Raw genomic sequence first — 24,539 nt, forward strand, 5'->3', positions numbered from 1 at the left:
AGGCATCAGCGTTCGGAGCTCAGGATTGTGGGTTCGAGTCCCACCTGTGTCATCTTTCAAGCGTTGCATTTAAGCTGGCAGTGCAAGAAAGAAATTCAAGGACTATAACTTCACTGTAGACACAAGAATTAGAATAGAACTGGTAATTTCAAGATATTGCTTTTAGTTTGTTTATGACTGTGTGTCAATGCCTCTTGATTCATCAGTGAACGAGGCCCAGTGGCCTAATGGATAAGGCATCAGCCTCCGGAGCTGGGAATTGTGGGTTCAAGTCCCACCTGGGTCATCTTTGAGGGCTTTCATTTAAGTGGGCTATGCAAGACATTTCAGGATGATAACTTCCATATGACACTATATCCCCAAGAATTAGCATAGAACGGGAAATTTAATGATATTGCTTTCAGTTTAGTTTGTTTCTGACTGTCTGTCAATGACTCTGGGTTCGAATCTCACCTGGGTCATCTTTCAAGAATTGCATTTAAGCTGGCAGTGCAAGACAGAAATTCAAGGACGATATCTTCATTGTAGACATAAGAATTAGCATAGAACTGGCAATGTCATGATATCGCTTTTAGTTTGTTTATGACTGTGTGTCAATGCCTCTGGGTTCACCAGTGAACGAGGCCCAGTGGCCTAATGGATAAGGCATCAGCCTTCGGAGCTGAGGATTGTGGGTTCGAGTCCCACCTGGGTCATCTTTCAAGAATTGCATTTAAGCTGGCAGTGCAAGAAAGAAATTCAAGGACGATATCTTCATTGTAGACATAAGAATTAGCATAGAACTGGCAATGTCATGATATCGCTTTTAGTTTGTTTATGACTGTCTGTCAATGCCTCTTGATTTAGCAGTGAACCAGGCCCAGTGGTCTAATGGATAAGGCATCAGCCTTCGGAGCTGAGGATTGTGGGTTTGAGTCCCACTTGGGTCATCATTCAAGAGTTGCATTTCCGCTGGCGTTGCAAGAAAGAAATTCAATGGTGAACTTTTACTATAGACACAAGAATTAGCATAGAACTGGCATTTTTTGAAATAACTTTCAATTTAGCTTGCATCAGAATGTTAATGAATACCTCAGGCTTAATCAGAGAAAAGGTCCAGTTGTCTAATAAATAAGGCATCAACCTTCGGAGCTGGGGGTTGTGAATTAAATTACCACCTGAGTCATCAATGAGAGGTTAGATTTAAGTTGGCTGCGCAACAGGTACCAGGATGATAAGTGCAAGGAGACACAATAGCTGTGACAAAGGAACATGAGAGTTAGCATAGAACTGCCAACGGAACATGAGAACTAGCAATTTCATGAAAACTCTTTCAGTTTAGTTTGTTTCTGACTGTCTGTCAATGCCTCTGGGTTCACCAGTGAACAAGGCCCAGTGGCCTAATGCATCGGTCTTCAGAGCTGAGGATTGTGGGTTCATCTTTCAAGGTTGGTGTTTATGTTGGCAGTGCAAGGAAGAAATTCTAGGACGATAACGTCAATATGACACTACAGCCACAAGATTAATCATAAAATTGGCAAATTTCTGAAAACTCACTCAGTTCAGCTTGGATAAGACGGTCTGTAAATGCCTCTGTGTGGGCTTGTTGGAAAATACCCAGTGGCCAAACGGATAAAGCATCAACCTTCAGAGCTGAAGATTGTGGGTTCAAGTCATGAGAATTATCATAGAACAGGGAATTTTCTGAAATCTCACTCAGATCAGCTTCGGATAAGACTTTCTGTAATGCCTCTGGGTTCACTAACAGATGTGGCCCATTGGCCTAATGGATAAGGCATCAGCCTCAGGAGCTGGGAATTGTGGGTTCAAGTCCCACCTCGGTCGTCTTTCAGGGCTTTCATTTAAGTGGGCTATGCAAGAAATTTCAGGATGATAACTTCAATATGACACTATAGCCCTAAGAATTAGCGTAGAACTGGCAATTTCATGATATTGCTTTCAGTTTAGTTTGTTTCTGACTGTCTGTCAATGACTCTGGGTTCGAATCCCAATGTCATGATATCGCTTTTAGTTTGTTTATGACTATGTGTCAATGCCTCTGGGTTCACCAGTGAACGAGGCCCAGTGGCCTAATGGATAAGGCATCAGCCTTCGGAGCTCAGGATTGTGGGTTCGAGTCCCACCTGTGTCATCTTTCAAGCGTTGCATTTAAGCTGGCAGTGCAAGAAAGAAATTCAAGGACTATAACTTCACTGTAGACACAAGAATTAGAATAGAACTGGCAATTTCATGATATTGCTTTTAGTTTGTTTATGACTGTGTGTCAATGCCTCTTGATTCATCAGTGAACGAGGCCCAGTGGCCTAATGGATAAGGTATCAGCCTCCAGAGCTGGGAATTGTGGGTTCAAGTCCCACCTGGGTCATCTTTGAGGGCTTTCATTTAAGTGGGCTATGCAAGACATTTCAGGATGATAACTTCCATATGACACTATATCCCCAAGAATTAGCATAGAACGGGAAATTTAATGATATTGCTTTCAGTTTAGTTTGTTTCTGACTGTCTGTCAATGACTCTGGGTTCGAATCCCACCTGGGTCATCTTTCAAGAATTGCATTTAAGCTGGCAGTGCAAGACAGAAATTCAAGGACGATATCTTCATTGTAGACATAAGAATTAGCATAGAACTGGCAATGTCATGATATCGCTTTTAGTTTGTTTATGACTGTGTGTTAATGCCTCTGGGTTCACCAGTGAACGAGGCCCAGTGGCCTAATGGATAAGGCATCAGCCTTCGGAGCTGAGGATTGTGGGTTCGAGTCCCACCTGGGTCATCTTTCAAGAATTGCATTTAAGCTGGCAGTGCAAGAAAGAAATTCAAGGACGATATCTTCATTGTAGACATAAGAATTAGCATAGAACTGGCAATGTCTTGATATCGCTTTTAGTTTGTTTATGACTGTCTGTCAATGCCTCTTGATTTAGCAGTGAACCAGGCCCAGTGGTCTAATGGATAAGGCATCAGCCTTCGGAGCTGAGGATTGTGGGTTTGAGTCCCACTTGGGTCATCATTCAAGAGTTGCATTTCCGCTGGCATTGCAAGAAAGAAATTCAATGGTGAACTTTTACTATAGACACAAGAATTAGCATAGAACTGGCATTTTTTGAAATAACTTTCAATTTAGCTTGCATCAGAATGTTAATGAATACCTCAGGCTTAATCAGAGAAAAGGTCCAGTTGTCTAATAAATAAGGCATCAACCTTCGGAGCTGGGGGTTGTGAATTAAATTACCACCTGAGTCATCAATGAGAGGTTAGATTTAAGTTGGCTGCGCAACAGGTACCAGGATGATAAGTGCAAGGAGACACAATAGCTGTGACAAAGGAACATGAGAGTTAGCATAGAACTGCCAACGGAACATGAGAACTAGCAATTTCATGAAAACTCTTTCAGTTTAGTTTGTTTCTGACTGTCTGTCAATGCCTCTGGGTTCACCAGTGAACAAGGCCCAGTGTCCTAATGCATCGGTATTCAGAGCTGAGGATTGTGGGTTCATCTTTCAAGGTTGGTGTTTATGTTGGCAGTGCAAGGAAGAAATTCTAGGACGATAACGTCAATATGACACTATAGCCACAAGATTAATCATAAAATTGGCAAATTTCTGAAAACTCACTCAGTTCAGCTTGGATAAGACGGTCTGTAAATGCCTCTGTGTGGGCTTGTTGGAAAATACCCAGTGGCCAAACGGATAAAGCATCAACCTTCAGAGCTGAAGATTGTGGGTTCAAGTCATGAGAATTATCATAGAACAGGCAATTTTCTGAAATCTCACTCAGATCAGCTTCGGATAAGACTTTCTGTAATGCCTCTGGGTTCACTAACAGATGTGGCCCATTGGCCTAATGGATAAGGCATCAGCCTCAGGAGCTGGGAATTGTGGGTTCAAGTCCCACTTGGGTCGTCTTTCAGGGCTTTCATTTAAGTGGGCTATGCAAGAAATTTCAGGATGATAACTTCAATATGACACTATAGCCCCAAGAATTAGCATAGAACTGGCAATTTCATGATATTGCTTTCAGTTTAGTTTGTTTCTGACTGTCTGTCAATGACTCTGGGTTCGAATCCCAATGTCATGATATCGCTTTTAGTTTGTTTATGACTATGTGTCAATGCCTCTGGATTCACCAGTGAACGAGGCCCAGTGGCCTAATGGATAAGGCATCAGCCTTCGGAGCTGAGGATTGTGGGTTCGACTCCCACCTGGGTCATCTTTCAAGCGTTGCATTTAAGCTGGCAGTGCAAGAAAGAAATTCAAGGACGATAACTTCACTGTAGACACAAGAATTAGAATAGAACTGGCAATTTCATGATATTGCTTTTAGTTTGTTTATGACTGTGTGTCAATGCCTCTTGATTCATAAGTGAACGAGGTCCAGTGGCCTAATGGATAAGGCCTAATCCTCCGTAGCTGGGAATTGTGGGTTCAAGTCCCACCTGGGTCATCTTTGAGGGCTTTCATTTAAGTGGGCTATGCAAGACATTTCGGGATGATAACTTCAATATGACACTATAGCCCCAAGAATTAGCATAGAACGGGAAATTTTATTATATTGCTTTCAGTTTAGTTTGTTTCTGACTGTCTGTCAATGACTCTGGGTTCGAATCCCACCTGGGTCATCTTTCAAGAGTTGCATTTAAGCTGGCAGTGCAAGACAGAAATTCAAGGACGATATCTTCATTGTAGACATAAGAATTAGCATAGAACTGGCAATGTCATGATATCGCTTTTAGTTTGTTTATGACTGTGTGTCAATGCCTCTGGGTTCACCAGTGAACGAGGCCCAGTGGCCTAATGGATAAGGCATCAGCCTTCGGAGCTGAGGATTGTGGGTTCGAGTCCCACCTGGGTCATCTTTCAAGCATTGCATTTAAGCTGGCAGTGCAAGAAAGAAATTCAAGGACGATAGCTTCACTGTAGACACAAGAATTAGAATAGAACTGGCAATTTCATGATATTGCTTTTAGTTTGTTTATGACTGTCTGTCAATGCCTCTTGATTTACCAGTGAACCAGGCCCAGTGGTCTAATGGAGAAGGCATCAGCCTTCGGAGCTGAGGATTGTGGGTTTGAGTCCCACTTGGGTCATCATTCAAGAGTTGCATTTCCGCTGGCATTGCAAGAAAGAAATTCAATGGTGAACTTTTACTATAGACACAAGAATTAGCATAGAACTGGCATTTTTTGAAATAACTTTCAATTTAGCTTGCATCAGAATGTTAATGAATACCTCAGGCTTAATCAGAGAAAAGGTCCAGTTGTCTAATAAATAAGGCATCAACCTTCGGAGCTGGGGGTTGTGAATTAAATTACCACCTGAGTCGTCAATGAGAGGTTAGATTTAAGTTGGCTGCGCAACAGGTACCAGGATGATAAGTGCAAGGAGACACAATAGCTGTGACAAAGGAACATGAGAGTTAGCATAGAACTGCCAACGGAACATGAGAACTAGCAATTTCATGAAAACTCTTTCAGTTTAGTTCGTTTCTGACTGTCTGTCAATGCCTCTGGGTTCACCAGTGAACAAGGCCCAGTGTCCTAATGCATCGGTCTTCAGAGCTGAGGATTGTGGGTTCATCTTTCAAGGTTGGTGTTTATGTTGGCAGTTCAAGGAAGAAATTCTAGGACGATAACGTCAATATGACACTATAGCCACAAGATTAATCATAAAATTGGCAAATTTCTGAAAACTCACTCAGTTCAGCTTGGATAAGACGGTCTGTAAATGCCTCTGTATGGGCTTGTTGGAAAATACCCAGTGGCCAAACGGATAAAGCATCAACCTTCAGAGCTGAAGATTGTGGGTTCAAGTCATGAGAATTATCATAGAACAGGCAATTTTCTGAAATCTCACTCAGACTTTCTGTAATGCCTCTGGGTTCAGTAACAGATGTGGCCCATTGGCCTAATGGATAAGGCATCAGCCTCAGGAGCTGGGAATTGTGGGTTCAAGTCCCACCTGGGTCGTCTTTCAGGGCTTTCATTTAAGTGGGCTATGCAAGAAATTTCAGGATGATAACTTCAATATGACACTATAGCCCCACGGATTGCTTTCAGTTTAGTTTGTTTCTGACTGTCTGTCAATGACTCTGGGTTCGAATCCCAATGTCATGATATCGCTTTTAGTTTGTTTATGACTATGTGTCAATGCCTCTGGATTCACCAGTGAACGAGGCCCAGTGGCCTAATGGATAAGGCGTCAGCCTTGGGAGCTGAGGATTGTGGGTTCGACTCCCACCTGGGTCATCTTTCAAGCGTTGCATTTAAGCTGGCAGTGCAAGAAAGAAATTCAAGGACGATAACTTCACTATAGACACAAGTATTAGAATAGAACTGGCAATTTCATGATATTGCTTTTAGTTTGTTTATGACTGTGTGTCAATGCCTCTTGATTCATAAGTGAACGAGGCCCAGTGGCCTAATGGATAAGGCATAAGCCTCCGGAGCTGGGAATTGTGGGTTCAAGTCCCACCTGGGTCATCTTTGAGGGCTTTCATTTAAGTGGGCTATGCAAGACATTTCGGGATGATAACTTCAATATGACACTATAGCCCCAAGAATTAGCATAGAACGGGGAAATTTTATTATATTGCTTTCAGTTTAGTTTGTTTCTGACTGTCTGTCAATGACTCTGGGTTCGAATCCCACCTGGGTCATCTTTCAAGAGTTGCATTTAAGCTGGCAGTGCAAGACAGAAATTCAAGGACGATATCTTCATTGTAGACATAAGAATTAGCATAGAACTGGCAATGTCATGATATCGCTTTTAGTTTGTTTATGACTGTGTGTCAATGCCTCTGGGTTCACCAGTGAACGAGGCCCAGTGGCCTAATGGATAAGGCATCAGCCTTCGGAGCTGAGGATTGTGGGTTCGAGTCCCACCTGGGTCATCTTTCAAGCATTGCATTTAAGCTGGCAGTGCAAGAAAGAAATTCAAGGACGATAGCTTCACTGTAGACACAAGAATTAGAATAGAACTGGCAATTTCATGATATTGCTTTTAGTTTGTTTATGACTGTCTGTCAATGCCTCTTGATTTACCAGTGAACCAGGCCCAGTGGCCTAATGGAGAAGGCATCAGCCTTCGGAGCTGAGGATTGTGGGTTCGAGTCCCACCTGGGTCATCTTTCAAGCATTGCATTTAATAGAACTGGCAATTTCATGATATTGCTTTTAGTTTGTTTATGACTGTGTGTCAATGCCTCTTGATTCGTCAGTGAACGAGGCCCAGTGGCCTAATGGATAAGGCATCAGCCTCCGGAGCTGGGAATTGTGGGTTCAAGTCCCACCTGGGTCATATTTGAGGGCTTTCATTTAACTGGGCTATGCAAGAAATTTCAGGATAATAACTTCAATATGACACTATAGCTATATGTATATGAACGAGGCCCAGTGGCCTAATGGATAAGGCATCAGCCTCAGGAGCTGGAATTTGTGGGTTCAAGTCCCACCTGGGTCTGCTTTCATTTAAGTGGGCTATGCAAGAAATTTCAGGATGATAACTTCAATATGACACTATAGCCCCAAGAATTAGCATAGAACTGGCAATTTCATGATATTGCTTTCAGTTTAGTTTGTTTCTGACTGTCTGTCAATGACTCTCGGTTCGAATCCCAATGTCATGATATCGCTTTTAGTTTGTTTATGACTGTGTGTCAATGCCTCTGGGTTCACCAGTGAACGAGGCCCAGTGGCCTAATGGATAAGGCATCAGCCTTCGGAGCTGAGGATTGTGGGTTCGAGTCCCACCTGGGTCATCTTTCAAGCGTTGCATTTAAGCTGGCAGTGCAAGAAAGAAATTCAAGGACGATAACTTCACTGTAGACACAAGAATTAGAATAGAACTGGCAATTTCATGATATTGCTTTTAGTTTGTTTATGACTGTGTGTCAATGCCTCTTGATTCATCAGTGAACGAGGCCCAGTGGCCTAATGGATAAGGCATCAGCCTCCGGAGGTGGGAATTGTGGGTTCAAGTTGCATTTCAGCTGGCATTGCAAGAAAGAAATTCAATGGTGAACTTCTACTATAGACACAAGAATTAGCATAGAACTTGCATTTTTTGAAATAACTTTCAATTTAGCTTGCATCAGAATGTTAATGAATACCTCAGGCTTAATCAGAGAAAAGGTCCAGTTGTCTAATAAATAAGGCATCAACCTTCGGAGCTGGGGGTTGTGAATTAAATTACCACCTGAGTCATCAATGAGAGGTTAGATTTAAGTTGGCTGCGCAACAGGTACCAGGATGATAAGTGCAAGGAGACACAATAGCTGTGACAAAGGAACATGAGAGTTAGCATAGAACTGCCAACGGAACATGAAAACTAGCAATTTCATGAAAACTCTTTCAGTTTAGTTTGTTTCTGACTGTCTGTCAATGCCTCTGGGTTCACCAGTGAACAAGGCCCAGTGGCCTAATGCATCGGTCTTCAGAGCTGAGGATTGTGGGTTCATCTTTCAAGGTTGGTGTTTATGTTGGCATTGCAAGGAAGAAATTCTAGGACGATAACGTCAATATGACACTATAGCCACAAGATTAATCATAAAATTGGCAAATTTCTGAAAACTCACTCAGTTCAGCTTGGATAAGACGGTCTGTAAATGCCTCTGTGTGGGCTTGTTGGAAAATACCCAGTGGCCAAACGGATAAAGCATCAACCTTCAGAGCTGAAGATTGTGGGTTCAAGTCATGAGAATTATCATAGAACAGGCAATTTTCTGAAATCTCACTCAGATCAGCTTCGGATAAGACTTTCTGTAATGCCTCTGGGTTCACTAACAGATGTGGCCCATTGGCCTAATGGATAAGGCATCAGCCTCAGGAGCTGGGAATTGTGGCTTCAAGTCCCACCTGGGTCGTCTTTCAGGGCTTTCATTTAAGTGGGCTATGCAAGAAATTTCAGGATGATAACTTCAATATGACACTATAGCCCCAAGAATTAGCATAGAACTGGCAATTTCATGATATTGCTTTCAGTTTAGTTTGTTTCTGACTGTCTGTCAATGACTCTGGGTTCGAATCCCAATGTCATGATATCGCTTTTATTTTGTTTATGACTGTGTGTCAATGCCTCTGGGTTCACCAGTGAACGAGGCCCAGTGGCCTAATGGATAAGGCATCAGCCTTCGGAGCTGAGGATTGTGGGTTCGAGTCCCACCTGGGTCATCTTTCAAGAGTTGCATTTAAGCTGGCAGTGCAAGACACAAATTCAAGGACGATATCTTCATTGTAGGCATAGAACTGGCAATGTCATGATATCGCTTTTAGTTTGTTTATGACTGTGTGTCAATGCCTCTGGGTTCACCAGTGAACGAGGCCCAGTGGCCTAATGGATAAGTCATCAGCCTTCGGAGCTGAGGATTGTGGGTTCAAGTCCCACCTGGTTCATCTTTCAAGCATTGCATTTAAGCTGGCAGTGCAAGAAAGAAATTCAAGGACTATAACTTCACTGTAGACATTAGAATAGAACTGGCAATTTCATGATATTGCTTTTAGTTTGTTTATGACTGTCTGTCAATGCCCCTTGAATCACCAGTGATCCATGCCCAGTGGCTTAATGGATAAGGCATCAGCCTTCTGAGCTGAGGATTGTGGGTTCGAGTCCCACTTGGGTCATCATTCAAGAGTTGCGTTTCAGCTGGCATTGCAAGAAAGAAATTCAATGGTGAACTTTTACTATAGACACAAGAATTAGCATAGATCTGGCATTTTTTTAAATAACTTTCAATTTAGCTTGCATCAGAATGTTAATGAATACCTTAGGCTTAATCAGATAAAAGGTCCAGTTGACTAATAAATAAGGCATCAACCTTCGGAGCTGGGGGTTGTGAATTAAATTACCACCTGAGTCGTCAATGAGAGGTTAGATTTAAGTTGGCTGCGCAACAGGTACCAGGATGATAAGTGCTAGGAGACACAATAGCTGTGACAAAGGAACATGAGAGTTAGCATAGAACTGCCAATGGAACATGAGAACTAGCAATTTCATGAAAACTCTTTCAGTTTAGTTTGTTTCTGACTGTCTGTCAATGCCTCTGGGTTCACCAGTGAACAAGGCCCAGTGGCCTAATGCATGGGTCTTCAGAGCTGAGGATTGTGGGCTCATCTTTCAAGGTTGGTGTTTATGTTGGCAATGCAAGGAAGAAATTCTAGGACTATAACGTCAATATGACACTATAGCCACAAGATTAATCATAAAATTGGCAAATTTCTGAAAACTCAGTTCATCATGGATAAGACGGTCTGTAAATGCCTCTGTGTGGACTTGTTGGAAAATACCCAGTGGCTAAACGGATAAGGCATCAACCTTCTGAGCTGAAGATTGTGGGTTCAAGTCATGAGAATTATCATAGAACAGGCAATTTTCTGAAATCTCACTCAGATCAGCTTCGGATAAGACTTTCTGTAATGCCTCTGGGTTCACTAACAGATGTGGCCCATTGGCCTAATGGATAAGGCATCAGCCTCAGGAGCTGGGAATTGTGGGTTCAAGTGCCACCTGGGTCGTCTTTGAGGGCTTTCATTTAAGTGGGCTATGCAAGAAATTTCAGGATGATAACTTCAATATGACACTATAGCCCCAAGAATTAGCATAGAACTGGCAATTTCATGATATTGCTTTCAGTTTAGTTTGTTTCTGACTGTCTGTCAATGACTCTGGGTTCGAATCCCACCTGGGTCATCTTTCAAGAGTTGCATTTAAGCTGGCAGTGCAAGACAGAAATTCATGGACGTTAACTTCACTGTAGACACAAGAATTAGCATAGAACTGGTGATGTCATGATATTGCTTTTAGTTTGTTTATGACTGTGTGTCAATGCCTCTGGGTTCACCAGTGTACGAGGCCCAGTGGCCTAATGGATAAGGCATCAGCCTTCGGAGCTGAGGATTGTGGGTTCGAGTCCCACCTGGGTCATCTTTCAAGCATTGCATTTAAGCTGGCAGTGCAAGAAAGAAATTCAAGGACGGTAACTTCACTGTAGACACAAGAATTAGAATAGAACTGGCAATTTCATGATATTGCTTTTAGTTTGTTTATGACTGTCTGTCAATGCCTCTTGATTTACCAGTGAACCAGGCCCAGTGGCCTAATGGAGAAGGCATCAGCCTTCGGAGCTGAGGATTGTGGGTTCGAGTCCCACTTGGGTCATCATTCAAGAGTTGCATTTCAGCTGGCATTGTAAGAAGGAAATTCAATGGTGAACTTTTACTATAGACACAAGAATTAGCATAGAACTGGCATTTTTTGAAATAACTTTCAATTTAGCTTGCATCAGAATGTTAATGAATACCTCAGGCTTAATCAGAGAAAAGGTCCAGTTGTCTAATAAATAAGGCATCAACCTTCGGAGCTGGGGGTTGTGAATTAAATTACCACCTGAGTCGTCAATGAGAGGTTAAATTTAAGTTGGCTGCGCAACAGGTACCAGGATGATAAGTGCAAGGAGACACAATAGCTGTGACAAAGGAACGTGAGAGTTAGCATAGAACTGCCAACGGAACATGAGAACTAGCAATTTCATGAAAACTCTTTCATTTTGGTTTGTTTCTGACTGTCTGTCAATGCCTCTGGGTTCACCAGTGAACAAGGCCCAGTGGCCTAATGCATCGGTCTTCAGAGCTGAGGATTGTGGGTTCATCTTTCAAGGTTGGTGTTTATGTTGGCAGTGCAAGGAAGAAATTCTAGGACGATAACGTCAATATGACACTATAGCCACAAGATTAATCATAAAATTGGCAAATTTCTGAAAACTCACTCAGTTCAGCTTGGATAAGACGGTCTGTAAATGCCTCTGTGTGGGCTTGTTGGAAAATACCCAGTGACCAAACGGATAAAGCATCAACCTTCAGAGCTGAAGATTGTGGGTTCAAGTCATGAGAATTATCATAGAACAGGGAATTTTCTGAAATCTAACTCAGATCAGCTTCGGATAAGACTTTCTGTAATGCCTCTGGGTTCACTAATAGATGTGGCCCATTGGCCTAATGGTTAAGGCATCAGCCTCAGGAGCTGGGAATTGTGGGTTCAAGTCCCACCTCGGTCATCTTTCAGGGCTTTCATTTAAGTGGGCTATGCAAGAAATTTCAGGATGATAACTTCAATATGACACTGTAGACACAAGAATTAGAATAGAACTGGCAATTTCATGATATTGCTTTCAGTTTAGTTTGTTTCTGACTGTCTGTCAATGACTCCTGGTTCGAATCCCAATGTTATGATATCGCTTTTAGTTTCTTTATGACTGTTCACCAGTGAACGAGGCCCAGTGGCCTAATGGATAAGGCATCAGCCTTCAAGCTGGGGAACAATAGTCCGTCAAAGACGGGGAAGAAGGGAAGAAAAGAGGGAAGGAAGAAAAAGAGAAGGGGAAGAAGAGAAAGAAAAAATGAAGAAAAGAAAGGGTCAAATTTGACGTTCAAAGACGGATCTTCCTTAGCATGCGCGCAGTGATACATCTTCCGGTTTCTTCTTGCGGTAAATTCGCGCATTTATATTACACTGTTTTCTATTGCAGGTGCTCCCCTCGACCCGGGTTCGAATCCAGCTAAAGACAACTTTTTGTTTTATTGTTAATTGCTTTAAATAAATGAAGTTTCAAGGTTAATTAAATGTATATATGTGCTTGTTTGATATTTTTTTCATTACATTTTAATACACCAATGGAAATGTGTTTTGTTATTATTAGTTATTTAGTAGTTGTTGTATTATTTTTTATTCTGATTAAGCATGTTATTGTGTGTAGTTGTATTCATATTTATTTTAAGCATGTTATTAGTTTTGATTTTATTGATATTAAATCAGATTTTTTTTTAAGGTTACATTCATTCAAGACACCTTTAAATCTGTCATTTTTAATTAAAACAGGATGCAAAAATAGTCATTATTATGCTTAAAAATGTCTGTGACAAATGACAAAGTGCAAATTATCTTTTTATAGGAATACGTTCTATTGTTGCAGTGTACTGATGAAATGTTTACTAAAGTACAAATAAAAAAGCAATCATTCTCTTTTTTTTTTTTTACAATTATGCCAACATAACAGTAATGAATATTAAACAAATTAAATTTATATAAGTTTTCAAAAAAAAAAAAATTAAAAGGAAAATAAATGTAGAAATCAAAACACATTTCTCAATTTGCTTTTTTTATTTATTTTACAATTATGCTAACAGAACAGTAATGAATATTAAATGAAGTTTTCAAACAATAAATTAAAAAGGTAAAAGTAAAAGTTAAATAGGATTAAAAAATCAAGTTAAATAAAATAATGTTAGACACAAATATTAACAATAGTGAACTATATTTAAACAACTATATACACACAACAATAAATAAAAATATACAGTGTATACATTATTTGGGAGAAGGTTCTCCGCATTTACTCTAACCACTTTTCTTTTGTAATGTTCTCAGTCTGTGGACAGTATATACACCTTGCCCCTGTACTGGCTATGTCCCGTTGCACTGGTTTTGAATTGTCCACACTTCCTGCAAGTGTTTGCCTTGTAGGGTCTCTTGGGCATGGTTTGTGGAGCTGGTTGAGAATTGGTGCTCTGCACAATAGGCTGTAACAGTGGCATCCTATGGACCGCTGACAGTCTCTGAACCATTTGCAGACCCTGGAACACTGGCACACCCTGAAACATCGACAAAAATATGGTTTTCTGGTATAAAAAAAAAATTGAACAAGTTTAATAATTCGTACAGAATGGAACGTGAAAAGTGTCTTCATAGAATACTTTATGGATTATGCCATTACTTACAGAGACAGTACTGCTTGGTATAGAGGCACAAGACACTGCTGCGCTGGGTTGGTCTTCAACCTGAGAAGGTCTCCTGACCACACTAAGATTTGGCTTTGCTGCAGCAATGTGAGAGCCAGTAAATCTTGGTTTGGTAAATCAAAAATGTGAGAAGACAGAATGTGTTATAATAGCAAGAATTACGAAGAATTAATTAATATTACTATTTTAAGTAAATGCAGGTTTTTAAAAACATTTCTTTCTGAATAGAAGTGTCATCCATATTTATTAGCAGTATTGACTCCTGAAATTACTACAAAGTATTTGCATGATGGAATAATTGTTAATATGTGTACAGTTAATAATAGCCAGCGTCTATGTGGTATGTTACCTGAGATTGAGAAAGAAAGATAATGTAGCTTTAACACATGAGAAGTATTGAGAGAGATGCCATGAGGGACATGAGTCTAGTCTCAAGAGAGAAAGCAGACAGGTTACATTCTACATTTATCCTTGACCATGTGACTTAAACCAAATCTGAGATATTCAAACTGACCATTCAGCAGACAACAGGTGCCCCCACTGTACAAGAGGGGTGACAATTAGTAGGTCTCAGCCAGCATCTCATAGCATTCTTGCTTTTTCTTTTTTTCTTCATCTTACGTTCTGAACTTTCTTGAATTTTAATTGAGCACATTCTTAAGTGGTATTATTAAAAAAGTTAAATAGTAATTCTTACCATTGAAAATTGTGTTGCAACTCTTGCTTCCACAGGTGCAGTAGGCTGGGGCTGGGGCAGGGGCAGGGGCATGGGATGAGGCTGGGGGTCAGGCTGACTCTGCTCCATGGCCTTCTTTGCTGTTTCAGCAGCATGAGGTTCTTCCACCACCCTTTGTGCTGGTCCAGTAGAGGCTTAAGACGACAAAAAAAAAAAAAAAAAAAAAAAAAAAAAACCCTTAATACATAATTCAGAAAGAAACCTTTTCAGTAAATATACTAATGATACTAATAAAAAACATGCATTTCAGCACACCTCCAAGCAAGGTTGTTTGGCCACGAGACAGCATCTGACATTTCTCTATCTGTAAGCATTATAACAAATATAATGCACAATACAAGTGAGTCCCTTAAGAGAGCATAAAATACTTCATTAAATTCATATATTTATTCATTCATTCATTCATTCATTTCTAGGACACAAGTCACATTTATTTTATATATAATGTTACAACTGGTATCTCTATTTAGAGGAGAAAGATACAAGACAGGAACATTTCTTAAAATACCTGCAACATTACATAAATGTCTATAAACAATTATTACACACTCTGGTTTGCACTGTTGAAAGCCATAACATAACACAACCATCACATTATATCGTTCAAATGAATGGGACCAGGTAAATGTTTGTTTTGAAGCCTGATGTGTTGTTCTCTTATGCAAATACACTAAACCAAGATACTAAAAATGTTCGATTACGATTATTTTTTATTTTTATACATCTATAATGCAAAGGTAACAAACACTCACCCATTGATAAATCTCGTACCACTTTTTATGTCGAACTACGCGACAATGACCCTTGTCATAGGTCACAAACTTGAGTAATTAACCTTTTTTACCTCTGACACGCCCCCTGAGGAAGATGTCATTCTTTCGTACACCTTCGGCACGGTTCGGCAACTTGATTGACACCTGACTAGAAGCGCTGACCCCTCAACCTTGCGGTGAGACGCGGAAACGTGCCGTCGAAATCCCCCTGCTCTCTGATTGGTCAAATGTCACGAATGTCAAGATAATGTTATAAATTGCGCTTTTTGATTGGCTGGAAATGTTAAGGCGCTTCGACGCGATTGGTCCAAATGTCATAGCGCTTCGATGCGATTGGCTGCGCAGTTCGACATTGCTCAACATTTCTGAAATTATGTCGGACTATCCTTCGTCAGCTAGCCTTCGGAGCTGAGGATTGTGGGTTCGAGTCCCACCTGGGTCATCTTTCAAGCATTGCATTTAATAGAACTGGCAATTTCATGATATTGCTTTTAGTTTGTTTATGACTGTGTGTCAATGCCTCTTGATTCGTCAGTGAACGAGGCCCAGTGGCCTAATGGATAAGGCATCAGCCTCCGGAGCTGGGAATTGTGGGTTCAAGTCCCACCTGGGTCATATTTGAGGGCTTTCATTTAACTGGGCTATGCAAGAAATTTCAGGATAATAACTTCAATATGACACTATAGCTATATGTATATGAACGAGGCCCAGTGGCCTAATGGATAAGGCATCAGCCTCAGGAGCTGGAATTTGTGGGTTGAAGTCCCACCTGGGTCTGCTTTCATTTAAGTGGGTTATGCAAGAAATTTCAGGATGATAACTTCAATATGACACTATAGCCCCAAGAATTAGCATAGAACTGGCAATTTCATGATATTGCTTTCAGTTTAGTTTGTTTCTGACTGTCTGTCAATGACTCTCGGTTCAAATCCCAATGTCATGATATCGCTTTTAGTTTGTTTATGACTGTGTGTCAATGCCTCTGGGTTCACCAGTGAACGAGGCCCAGTGGCCTAATGGATAAGGCATCAGCCTCCGGAGGTGGGAATTGTGGGTTCAAGTTGCATTTCAGCTGGCATTGCAAGAAAGAAATTCAATGGTGAACTTCTACTATAGACACAAGAATTAGCATAGAACTTGCATTTTTTGAAATAACTTTCAATTTAGCTTGCATCAGAATGTTAATGAATACCTCAGGCTTAATCAGAGAAAAGGTCCAGTTGTCTAATAAATAAGGCATCAACCTTCGGAGCTGGGGGTTGTGAATTAAATTACCACCTGAGTCGTCAATGAGAGGTTAGATTTAAGTTGGCTGCGCAACAGGTACCAGGATGATAAGTGCAAGGAGACACAATAGCTGTGACAAAGGAACATGAGAGTTAGCATAGAACTGCCAACGGAACATGAGAACTAGCAATTTCATGAAAACTGTTTCAGTTTAGTTTGTTTCTGACTGTCTGTCAATGCCTCTGGGTTCACCAGTGAACAAGGCCCAGTGGCCTAATGCATCGGTCTTCAGAGCTGAGGATTGTGGGCTCATCTTTCAAGGTTGTTGCTTATGTTGGCAATGCAAGGAAGAAATTCTAGGACGATAACATCAATATGACACTATAGCCACAAGATTAATCATAAAATTGGCAAATTTCTGAAAACTCAGTTCATCATGGATAAGACGGTCTGTAAATGCCTCTGTGTGGACTTGTTGGAAAATACCCAGTGGCCAAACGGATAAGGCATCAACCTTCTGAGCTGAAGATTGTGGGTTCAAGTCATGAGAATTATCATAGAACAGGCAATTTTCTGAAATCTCACTCAGATCAGCTTCGGATGAGACTTTCTGTAATGCCTCTGGGTTCAGTAACAGATGTGGCCCTTTGGCCTAATGGATAAGGCATCAGCCTCAGGAGCTGGGGATTGTGGGTTCGAGTCCCACCTGGGTCATCATTCAAGCGTTGCATTTAAGCTGGCAGTGCAAGAAAGAAATTCAAGGAAGATAACTTCACTGTAAACACAAGAATTAGAATAGAACTGGCAATTTCATGATATTGATTTTAGTTTGTTTATGACTGTGTGTCATTGCCACTTGATTTACCAGTGAACGAGGCCCAGTGGCCTAATGGATAAGGCATCAGCCTCCGAAGCTGGGAATTGTGGGTTCAAGTCCCACCTGGGTCATCTTTGAGGGCTTTCATTTCAGTGGGCTATGCAAGAAATTTCAGGATGATAACTTCAATATGACACTATAGCCCCAAGAATTAGCATAGAACTGGCAATTTTATGATATTGCTTTCAGTTTAGTTTGTTTCTGACTGTCTGTCAATGACTCTGGGTTCGAATCCCACCTGGGTCATCTTTCAAGAGTTGCATTTAAGCTGGCAGTGCAAGACAGAAATTCAAGGACGATATCTTCATTGTAGACATAAGAATTAGCATAGAACTGGCAATGTCATGATATCGCTTTTAGTTTGTTTATCACTGTGTGTCAATGCCTCTGGGTTCACTATTGAAAGAGGCCCAGTGGCCTAATGGATAAGGCATCAGCCTTCGGAGCTGAGGATTGTGGGTTCGAGTCCCACCTGGGTCATCTTTCAAGCATTGCATTTAAGCTGGCAGTGCAAAAAAAGAAATTCAAGGACTATAACTTCACTGTAGACATTAGAATAGAACTGGCAATTTCATGATATTGCTTTTAGTTTGTTTATGACTGTCTGTCAATGCCTCTTGATTTACCAGTGAACCAGGCCCAGTGGCCTAATGGAGAAGGCATCAGCCTTCGGAGCTGAGGATTGTGGATTCGAGTCCCACTTGGGTCATCATTCAAGAGTTGCATTTCAGCTGGCATTGTAAGAAGGAAATTCAATGGTGAACTTTTACTATAGACACAAGAATTAGCATAAAACTGGCATTTTTTGAAATAACTTTCAATTTAGCTTGCATCAGAATGTTAATGAATACCTCAGGCTTAATCAGAGAAAAGGTCCAGTTGTCTAATAAATAAGGCATCAACCTTCGGAGCTGGGGGTTGTGAATTAAATTACCACCTGAGTCGTCAATGAGAGGTTAGATTTAAGTTGGCTGCGCAACAGGTACCAGGATGATAAGTGCAAGGAGACACAATAGCTGTGACAAAGGAACATGAGAGTTAGCATAGAACTGCCAACGGAACATGAGAACTAGCAATTTCATGAAAACTCTTTCAGTTTAGTTTGTTTCTGACTGTCTGTCAATGCCTCTGGGTTCACCAGTGAACAAGGCCCAGTGGCCTAATGCATCGGTCTTCAGAGCTGAGGATTGTGGGTTCATCTTTCAAGGTTGGTGTTTATGTTGGCATTGCAAGGAAGAAATTCTAGGACGATAACGTCAATATGACACTATAGCCACAAGATTAATCATAAAATTGGCAAATTTCTGAAAACTCAGTTCATCATGGATAAGACGGTCTGTAAATGCCTCTGTGTGGACTTGTTGGAAAATACCCAGTGGCTAAACGGATAAGGCATCAACCTTCTGAGCTGAAGATTGTGGGTTCAAGTCATGAGAATTATCATAGAACAGGCAATTTTCTGAAATCTCACTCAGATCAGCTTCGGATAAGACTTTCTGTAATGCCTCTGGGTTCACTAACAGATGTGGCCCATTGGCCTAATGGATAAGGCATCAGCCTCAGGAGCTGGGAATTGTGGGTTCAAGTCCCACCTGGGTCGACTTTGAGGGCTTTCATTTAAGTGGGCTATGCAAGAAATTTCAGGATGATAACTTCAATATGACACTATAGCCCCAAGAATTAGCATAGAACAGGCAATTTCATGAAATTGCTTTCAGTTTAGTTTGTTTCTGACTGTCTGTCAATGACTCTGGGTTCGAATCCCAATGTCATGATATCGCTTTTAGTTTGTTTATGACTGTGTGTCAATGCCTCTGGGTTCACCAGTGAACGAGGCCCAGTGACCTAATGGATAAGGCATCAGCCTTCGGAGATGAGGTTTGTGGGTTCGAGTCCCACCTGGGTCATCTTTCAAGCGTTGCATTTAAGCTGGCAGTGCAAGAAAGAAATTCAAGGAAGATAACTTCACTGTAGACACAAGAATTAGAATAGAACTGGCAATTTCATGATATTGCTTTTAGTTTGTTTATGACTGTGTGTCATTGCCACTTGATTCACCAGTGAACGAGGCCCAGTGGCCTAATGGATAAGGCATCAGCCTTCGGAGCTGAGGATTGTGGGTTCGACTCCCACCTGGGTCATCTTTCAAGCATTGCATTTAAGCTGGCAGTGTAAGAAAGAAATTCAAGGACTATAACTTCACTGTAGACATTAGAATAGAACTGGCAATTTCATGATATTGCTTTTAGTTTGTTTATGACTGTCTGTCAATGCCTCTTGATTCACTAGCGATCCATGCCCAGTGGCTTAATGGATAAGGCATCAGCCTTCTGAGCTGAGGATTGTGGGTTCAAGTCCCACTTGGGTCATCATTCAAGAGTTGCATTTCAGCTGGCATTGCAAGAAAGAAATTCAATGGTGAACTTTTACTATAGACACAAGAATTAGCATAGAACTGGCATTTTTTGAAATAACTTTCAATTTAGCTTGCATCAGAATGTTAATGAATACCTCAGGCTTAATCAGAGAAAAGGTCCAGTTGTCTAATAAATAAGGCATCAACCTTCGGAGCTGGGGGTTGTGAATTAAATTACCACCTGAGTCGTCAATGAGAGGTTAGATTTAAGTTGGCTGCGCAACAGGTACCAGGATGATAAGTGCAAGGAGACACAATAGCTGTGACAAAGGAACATGAGAGTTAGCATAGAACTGCCAACGGAACATGAGAACTAGCAATTTCATGAAAACTGTTTCAGTTTAGTTTGTTTCTGACTGTCTGTCAATGCCTCTGGGTTCACCAGTGAACAAGGCCCAATGGCCTAATGCATCGGTCTTCAGAGCTGAGGATTGTGGGCTCATCTTTCAAGGTTGTTGCTTATGTTGGCAATGCAAGGAAGAAATTCTAGGACGATAACGTCAATATGACACTATAGCCACAAGATTAATCATAAAATTGGCAAATTTCTGAAAACTCAGTTCATCATGGATAAGACGGTCTGTAAATGCCTCTGTGTGGACTTGTTGGAAAATACCCAGTGGCCAAACGGATAAGGCATCAACCTTCTGAGCTGAAGATTGTGGGTTCAAGTCATGAGAATTATCATAGAACAGGCAATTTTCTGAAATCTCACTCAGATCAGCTTCGGATGAGACTTTCTGTAATGCCTCTGGGTTCAGTAACAGATGTGGCCCTTTGGCCTAATGGATAAGGCATCAGCCTCAGGAGCTGGGAATTGTGGGTTCGAGTCCCACCTGGGTCTTCATTCAAGCGTTGCATTTAAGCTGGCAGTGCAAGAAAGAAATTCAAGGAAGATAACTTCACTGTAAACACAAGAATTAGAATAGAACTGGCAATTTCATGATATCGCTTTTAGTTTGTTTATCACTGTGTGTCAATGCCTCTGGGTTCACTAGTGAAAGAGGCCCAGTGGCCTAATGGATAAGGCATCAGCCTTCGGAGCTGAGGATTGTGGGTTCGAGTCCCACCTGGGTCATCTTTCAAGCATTGCATTTAAGCTGGCAGTGCAAAAAAATAAATTCAAGGACTATAACTTCACTGTAGACATTAGAATAGGACTGGCAATTTCATGATATTGCTTTTAGTTTGTTTATGACTGTCTGTCAATGCCTCTTGATTTACCAGTGAACCAGGCCCAGTGGCCTAATGGAGAAGGCATCAGCCTTCGGAGCTGAGGATTGTGGATTCGAGTCCCACTTGGGTCATCATTCAAGAGTTGCATTTCAGCTGGCATTGTAAGAAGGAAATTCAATGGTGAACTTTTACTATAGACACAAGTATTAGCATAAAACTGGCATTTTTTGAAATAACTTTCAATTTAGCTTGCATCAGAATGTTAATGAATACCTCAGGCTTAATCAGAGAAAAGGTCCAGTTGTCTAATAAATAAGGCATCAACCTTCGAGCTGGGGGTTGTGAATTAAATTACCACCTGAGTCGTCAATGAGAGGTTAGATTTAAGTTGGCTGCGCAACAGGTACCAGGATGATAAGTGCAAGGAGACACAATAGCTGTGACAAAGGAACATGAGAGTTAGCATAGAACTGCCAACGGAACATGAGAACTAGCAATTTCATGAAAACTCTTTCAGTTTAGTTTGTTTCTGACTGTCTGTCAATGCCTCTGGGTTCACCAGTGAACAAGGCCCAGTGGCCTAATGCATCGGTCTTCAGAGCTGAGGATTGTGGGTTCATCTTTCAAGGTTGGTGTTTATGTTGGCATTGCAAGGAAGAAATTCTAGGACGATAACGTCAATATGACACTATAGCCACAAGATTAATCATAAAATTGGCAAATTTCTGAAAACTCACTCAGTTCAGCTTGGATAAGACGGTCTGTAAATGCCTCTGTGTGGGCTTGTTGGAAAATACCCAGTGGCCAAACGGATAAAGCATCAACCTTCAGAGCTGAAGATTGTGGGTTCAAGTCATGAGAATTATCATAGAACAGGCAATTTTCTGAAATCTCACTCAGATCAGCTTCGGATAAGACTTTCTGTAATGCCTCTGGGTTCACTAACAGATGTGGCCCATTGGCCTAATGGATAAGGCATCAGCCTCAGGAGCTGGGAATTGTGGCTTCAAGTCCCACCTGGGTCGTCTTTCAGGGCTTTCATTTAAGTGGGCTATGCAAGAAATTTCAGGATGATAACTTCAATATGACACTATAGCCCCAAGAATTAGCATAGAACTGGCAATTTCATGATATTGCTTTCAGTTTAGTTTGTTTCTGACTGTCTGTCAATGACTCTGGGTTCGAATCCCAATGTCATGATATCGCTTTTATTTTGTTTATGACTGTGTGTCAATGCCTCTGGGTTCACCAGTGAACGAGGCCCAGTGGCCTAATGGATAAGGCATCAGCCTTCGGAGCTGAGGATTGTGGGTTCGAGTCCCACTTGGGTCATCATTCAAGAGTTGCATTTCAGCTGGCATTGCAAGAAAGAAATTCAATTGTGAACTTTTACTATAGACACAAGAATTAGCATAGATCTGGCATTTTTTAAAATAACTTTCAATTTAGCTTGCATCAGAATGTTAATGAATACCTCAGGCTTAATCAGATAAAAGGTCCAGTTGACTAATAAATAAGGCATCAACCTTCGGAGCTGGGGGTTGTGAATTAAATTACCACCTGAGTCGTCAATGAGAGGTTAGATTTAAGTTGGCTGCGCAACAGGTACCAGGATGATAAGTGCTAGGAGACACAATAGCTGTGACAAAGGAACATGAGAGTTAGCATAGAACTGCCAATGGAACATGAGAACTAGCAATTTCATGAAAACTCTTTCAGTTTAGTTTGTTTCTGACTGTCTGTCAATGCCTCTGGGTTCACCAGTGAACAAGGCCCAGTGGCCTAATGCATGGGTCTTCAGAGCTGAGGATTGTGGGCTCATCTTTCAAGGTTGGTGTTTATGTTGGCAATGCAAGGAAGAAATTCTAGGACTATAACGTCAATATGACACTATAGCCACAAGATTAATCATAAAATTGGCAAATTTCTGAAAACTCAGTTCATCATGGATAAGACGGTCTGTAAATGCCTCTGTGTGGACTTGTTGGAAAATACCCAGTGGCTAAACGGATAAGGCATCAACCTTCTGAGCTGAAGATTGTGGGTTCAAGTCATGAGAATTATCATAGAACAGGCAATTTTCTGAAATCTCACTCAGATCAGCTTCGGATAAGACTTTCTGTAATGCCTCTGGGTTCACTAACAGATGTGGCCCATTGGCCTAATGGATAAGGCATCAGCCTCAGGAGCTGGGAATTGTGGGTTCAAGTCCCACCTGGGTCGACTTTGAGGGCTTTCATTTAAGTGGGCTATGCAAGAAATTTCAGGATGATAACTTCAATATGACACTATAGCCCCAAGAATTAGCATAGAACAGGCAATTTCATGAAATTGCTTTCAGTTTAGTTTGTTTCTGACTGTCTGTCAATGACTCTGGGTTCGAATCCCAATGTCATGATATCGCTTTTAGTTTGTTTATGACTGTGTGTCAATGCCTCTGGGTTCACCAGTGAACGAGGCCCAGTGACCTAATGGATAAGGCATCAGCCTTCGGAGATGAGGTTTGTGGGTTCGAGTCCCACCTGGGTCATCTTTCAAGCGTTGCATTTAAGCTGGCAGTGCAAGAAAGAAATTCAAGGAAGATAACTTCACTGTAGACACAAGAATTAGAATAGAACTGGCAATTTCATGATATTGCTTTTAGTTTGTTTATGACTGTGTGTCATTGCCACTTGATTCACCAGTGAACGAGGCCCAGTGGCCTAATGGATAAGGCATCAGCCTTCGGAGCTGAGGATTGTGGGTTCGACTCCCACCTGGGTCATCTTTCAAGCATTGCATTTAAGCTGGCAGTGTAAGAAAGAAATTCAAGGACTATAACTTCACTGTAGACATTAGAATAGAACTGGCAATTTCATGATATTGCTTTTAGTTTGTTTATGACTGTCTGTCAATGCCTCTTGATTCACTAGCGATCCATGCCCAGTGGCTTAATGGATAAGGCATCAGCCTTCTGAGCTGAGGATTGTGGGTTCAAGTCCCACTTGGGTCATCATTCAAGAGTTGCATTTCAGCTGGCATTGCAAGAAAGAAATTCAATGGTGAACTTTTACTATAGACACAAGAATTAGCATAGAACTGGCATTTTTTGAAATAACTTTCAATTTAGCTTGCATCAGAATGTTAATGAATACCTCAGGCTTAATCAGAGAAAAGGTCCAGTTGTCTAATAAATAAGGCATCAACCTTCGGAGCTGGGGGTTGTGAATTAAATTACCACCTGAGTCGTCAATGAGAGGTTAGATTTAAGTTGGCTGCGCAACAGGTACCAGGATGATAAGTGCAAGGAGACACAATAGCTGTGACAAAGGAACATGAGAGTTAGCATAGAACTGCCAACGGAACATGAGAACTAGCAATTTCATGAAAACTGTTTCAGTTTAGTTTGTTTCTGACTGTCTGTCAATGCCTCTGGGTTCACCAGTGAACAAGGCCCAATGGCCTAATGCATCGGTCTTCAGAGCTGAGGATTGTGGGCTCATCTTTCAAGGTTGTTGCTTATGTTGGCAATGCAAGGAAGAAATTCTAGGACGATAACGTCAATATG

General features: G+C 41.2%; 24 non-coding genes across 24 annotated transcripts; all 24 read left to right on the forward strand.

Moving 5' to 3' along the window:
• The first annotated feature begins 213 nt into the window (after positions 1–213).
• trnar-ccg (transfer RNA arginine (anticodon CCG)) lies at positions 214–286 on the forward strand. The gene has a single exon. It is a non-coding gene; the product is annotated as a tRNA-Arg (tRNA).
• A 336-nt stretch (positions 287–622) lies between these two features.
• Positions 623–695, forward strand: trnar-ucg (transfer RNA arginine (anticodon UCG)). Its single transcript has one exon. It is a non-coding gene; the product is annotated as a tRNA-Arg (tRNA).
• Positions 696–2,292: 1,597 nt separating this feature from the next.
• On the forward strand, positions 2,293–2,365 carry trnaw-cca (transfer RNA tryptophan (anticodon CCA)). The gene has a single exon. It is a non-coding gene; the product is annotated as a tRNA-Trp (tRNA).
• A 336-nt stretch (positions 2,366–2,701) lies between these two features.
• trnar-ucg (transfer RNA arginine (anticodon UCG)) lies at positions 2,702–2,774 on the forward strand. The gene has a single exon. It is a non-coding gene; the product is annotated as a tRNA-Arg (tRNA).
• A 1,363-nt stretch (positions 2,775–4,137) lies between these two features.
• On the forward strand, positions 4,138–4,210 carry trnar-ucg (transfer RNA arginine (anticodon UCG)). Its single transcript has one exon. It is a non-coding gene; the product is annotated as a tRNA-Arg (tRNA).
• A 570-nt stretch (positions 4,211–4,780) lies between these two features.
• Positions 4,781–4,853, forward strand: trnar-ucg (transfer RNA arginine (anticodon UCG)). Its single transcript has one exon. It is a non-coding gene; the product is annotated as a tRNA-Arg (tRNA).
• A 1,319-nt stretch (positions 4,854–6,172) lies between these two features.
• Positions 6,173–6,245, forward strand: trnap-ugg (transfer RNA proline (anticodon UGG)). The gene has a single exon. It is a non-coding gene; the product is annotated as a tRNA-Pro (tRNA).
• A 571-nt stretch (positions 6,246–6,816) lies between these two features.
• trnar-ucg (transfer RNA arginine (anticodon UCG)) lies at positions 6,817–6,889 on the forward strand. Its single transcript has one exon. It is a non-coding gene; the product is annotated as a tRNA-Arg (tRNA).
• Positions 6,890–7,050: 161 nt separating this feature from the next.
• Positions 7,051–7,123, forward strand: trnar-ucg (transfer RNA arginine (anticodon UCG)). The gene has a single exon. It is a non-coding gene; the product is annotated as a tRNA-Arg (tRNA).
• A 100-nt stretch (positions 7,124–7,223) lies between these two features.
• On the forward strand, positions 7,224–7,296 carry trnar-ccg (transfer RNA arginine (anticodon CCG)). Its single transcript has one exon. It is a non-coding gene; the product is annotated as a tRNA-Arg (tRNA).
• A 387-nt stretch (positions 7,297–7,683) lies between these two features.
• Positions 7,684–7,756, forward strand: trnar-ucg (transfer RNA arginine (anticodon UCG)). Its single transcript has one exon. It is a non-coding gene; the product is annotated as a tRNA-Arg (tRNA).
• A 1,338-nt stretch (positions 7,757–9,094) lies between these two features.
• Positions 9,095–9,167, forward strand: trnar-ucg (transfer RNA arginine (anticodon UCG)). Its single transcript has one exon. It is a non-coding gene; the product is annotated as a tRNA-Arg (tRNA).
• A 377-nt stretch (positions 9,168–9,544) lies between these two features.
• On the forward strand, positions 9,545–9,617 carry trnar-ucu (transfer RNA arginine (anticodon UCU)). The gene has a single exon. It is a non-coding gene; the product is annotated as a tRNA-Arg (tRNA).
• Positions 9,618–10,844: 1,227 nt separating this feature from the next.
• On the forward strand, positions 10,845–10,917 carry trnar-ucg (transfer RNA arginine (anticodon UCG)). Its single transcript has one exon. It is a non-coding gene; the product is annotated as a tRNA-Arg (tRNA).
• Positions 10,918–11,078: 161 nt separating this feature from the next.
• On the forward strand, positions 11,079–11,151 carry trnar-ucg (transfer RNA arginine (anticodon UCG)). The gene has a single exon. It is a non-coding gene; the product is annotated as a tRNA-Arg (tRNA).
• Positions 11,152–15,838: 4,687 nt separating this feature from the next.
• On the forward strand, positions 15,839–15,911 carry trnar-ccg (transfer RNA arginine (anticodon CCG)). The gene has a single exon. It is a non-coding gene; the product is annotated as a tRNA-Arg (tRNA).
• A 1,487-nt stretch (positions 15,912–17,398) lies between these two features.
• trnar-ccg (transfer RNA arginine (anticodon CCG)) lies at positions 17,399–17,471 on the forward strand. Its single transcript has one exon. It is a non-coding gene; the product is annotated as a tRNA-Arg (tRNA).
• Positions 17,472–17,807: 336 nt separating this feature from the next.
• On the forward strand, positions 17,808–17,880 carry trnar-ucg (transfer RNA arginine (anticodon UCG)). Its single transcript has one exon. It is a non-coding gene; the product is annotated as a tRNA-Arg (tRNA).
• Positions 17,881–19,468: 1,588 nt separating this feature from the next.
• Positions 19,469–19,541, forward strand: trnar-ucg (transfer RNA arginine (anticodon UCG)). Its single transcript has one exon. It is a non-coding gene; the product is annotated as a tRNA-Arg (tRNA).
• Positions 19,542–19,696: 155 nt separating this feature from the next.
• trnar-ucu (transfer RNA arginine (anticodon UCU)) lies at positions 19,697–19,769 on the forward strand. Its single transcript has one exon. It is a non-coding gene; the product is annotated as a tRNA-Arg (tRNA).
• Positions 19,770–20,821: 1,052 nt separating this feature from the next.
• On the forward strand, positions 20,822–20,894 carry trnar-ucg (transfer RNA arginine (anticodon UCG)). Its single transcript has one exon. It is a non-coding gene; the product is annotated as a tRNA-Arg (tRNA).
• A 1,357-nt stretch (positions 20,895–22,251) lies between these two features.
• trnar-ucg (transfer RNA arginine (anticodon UCG)) lies at positions 22,252–22,324 on the forward strand. The gene has a single exon. It is a non-coding gene; the product is annotated as a tRNA-Arg (tRNA).
• A 1,359-nt stretch (positions 22,325–23,683) lies between these two features.
• Positions 23,684–23,756, forward strand: trnar-ucg (transfer RNA arginine (anticodon UCG)). The gene has a single exon. It is a non-coding gene; the product is annotated as a tRNA-Arg (tRNA).
• A 155-nt stretch (positions 23,757–23,911) lies between these two features.
• On the forward strand, positions 23,912–23,984 carry trnar-ucu (transfer RNA arginine (anticodon UCU)). The gene has a single exon. It is a non-coding gene; the product is annotated as a tRNA-Arg (tRNA).
• The last annotated feature ends 555 nt before the right edge of the window (positions 23,985–24,539 follow it).

The sequence above is a fragment of the Carassius gibelio genome, chromosome B1 (genome assembly GCF_023724105.1).
Source record: "Carassius gibelio isolate Cgi1373 ecotype wild population from Czech Republic chromosome B1, carGib1.2-hapl.c, whole genome shotgun sequence".
NCBI classification, from domain to species: domain Eukaryota; kingdom Metazoa; phylum Chordata; class Actinopteri; order Cypriniformes; family Cyprinidae; genus Carassius; species Carassius gibelio.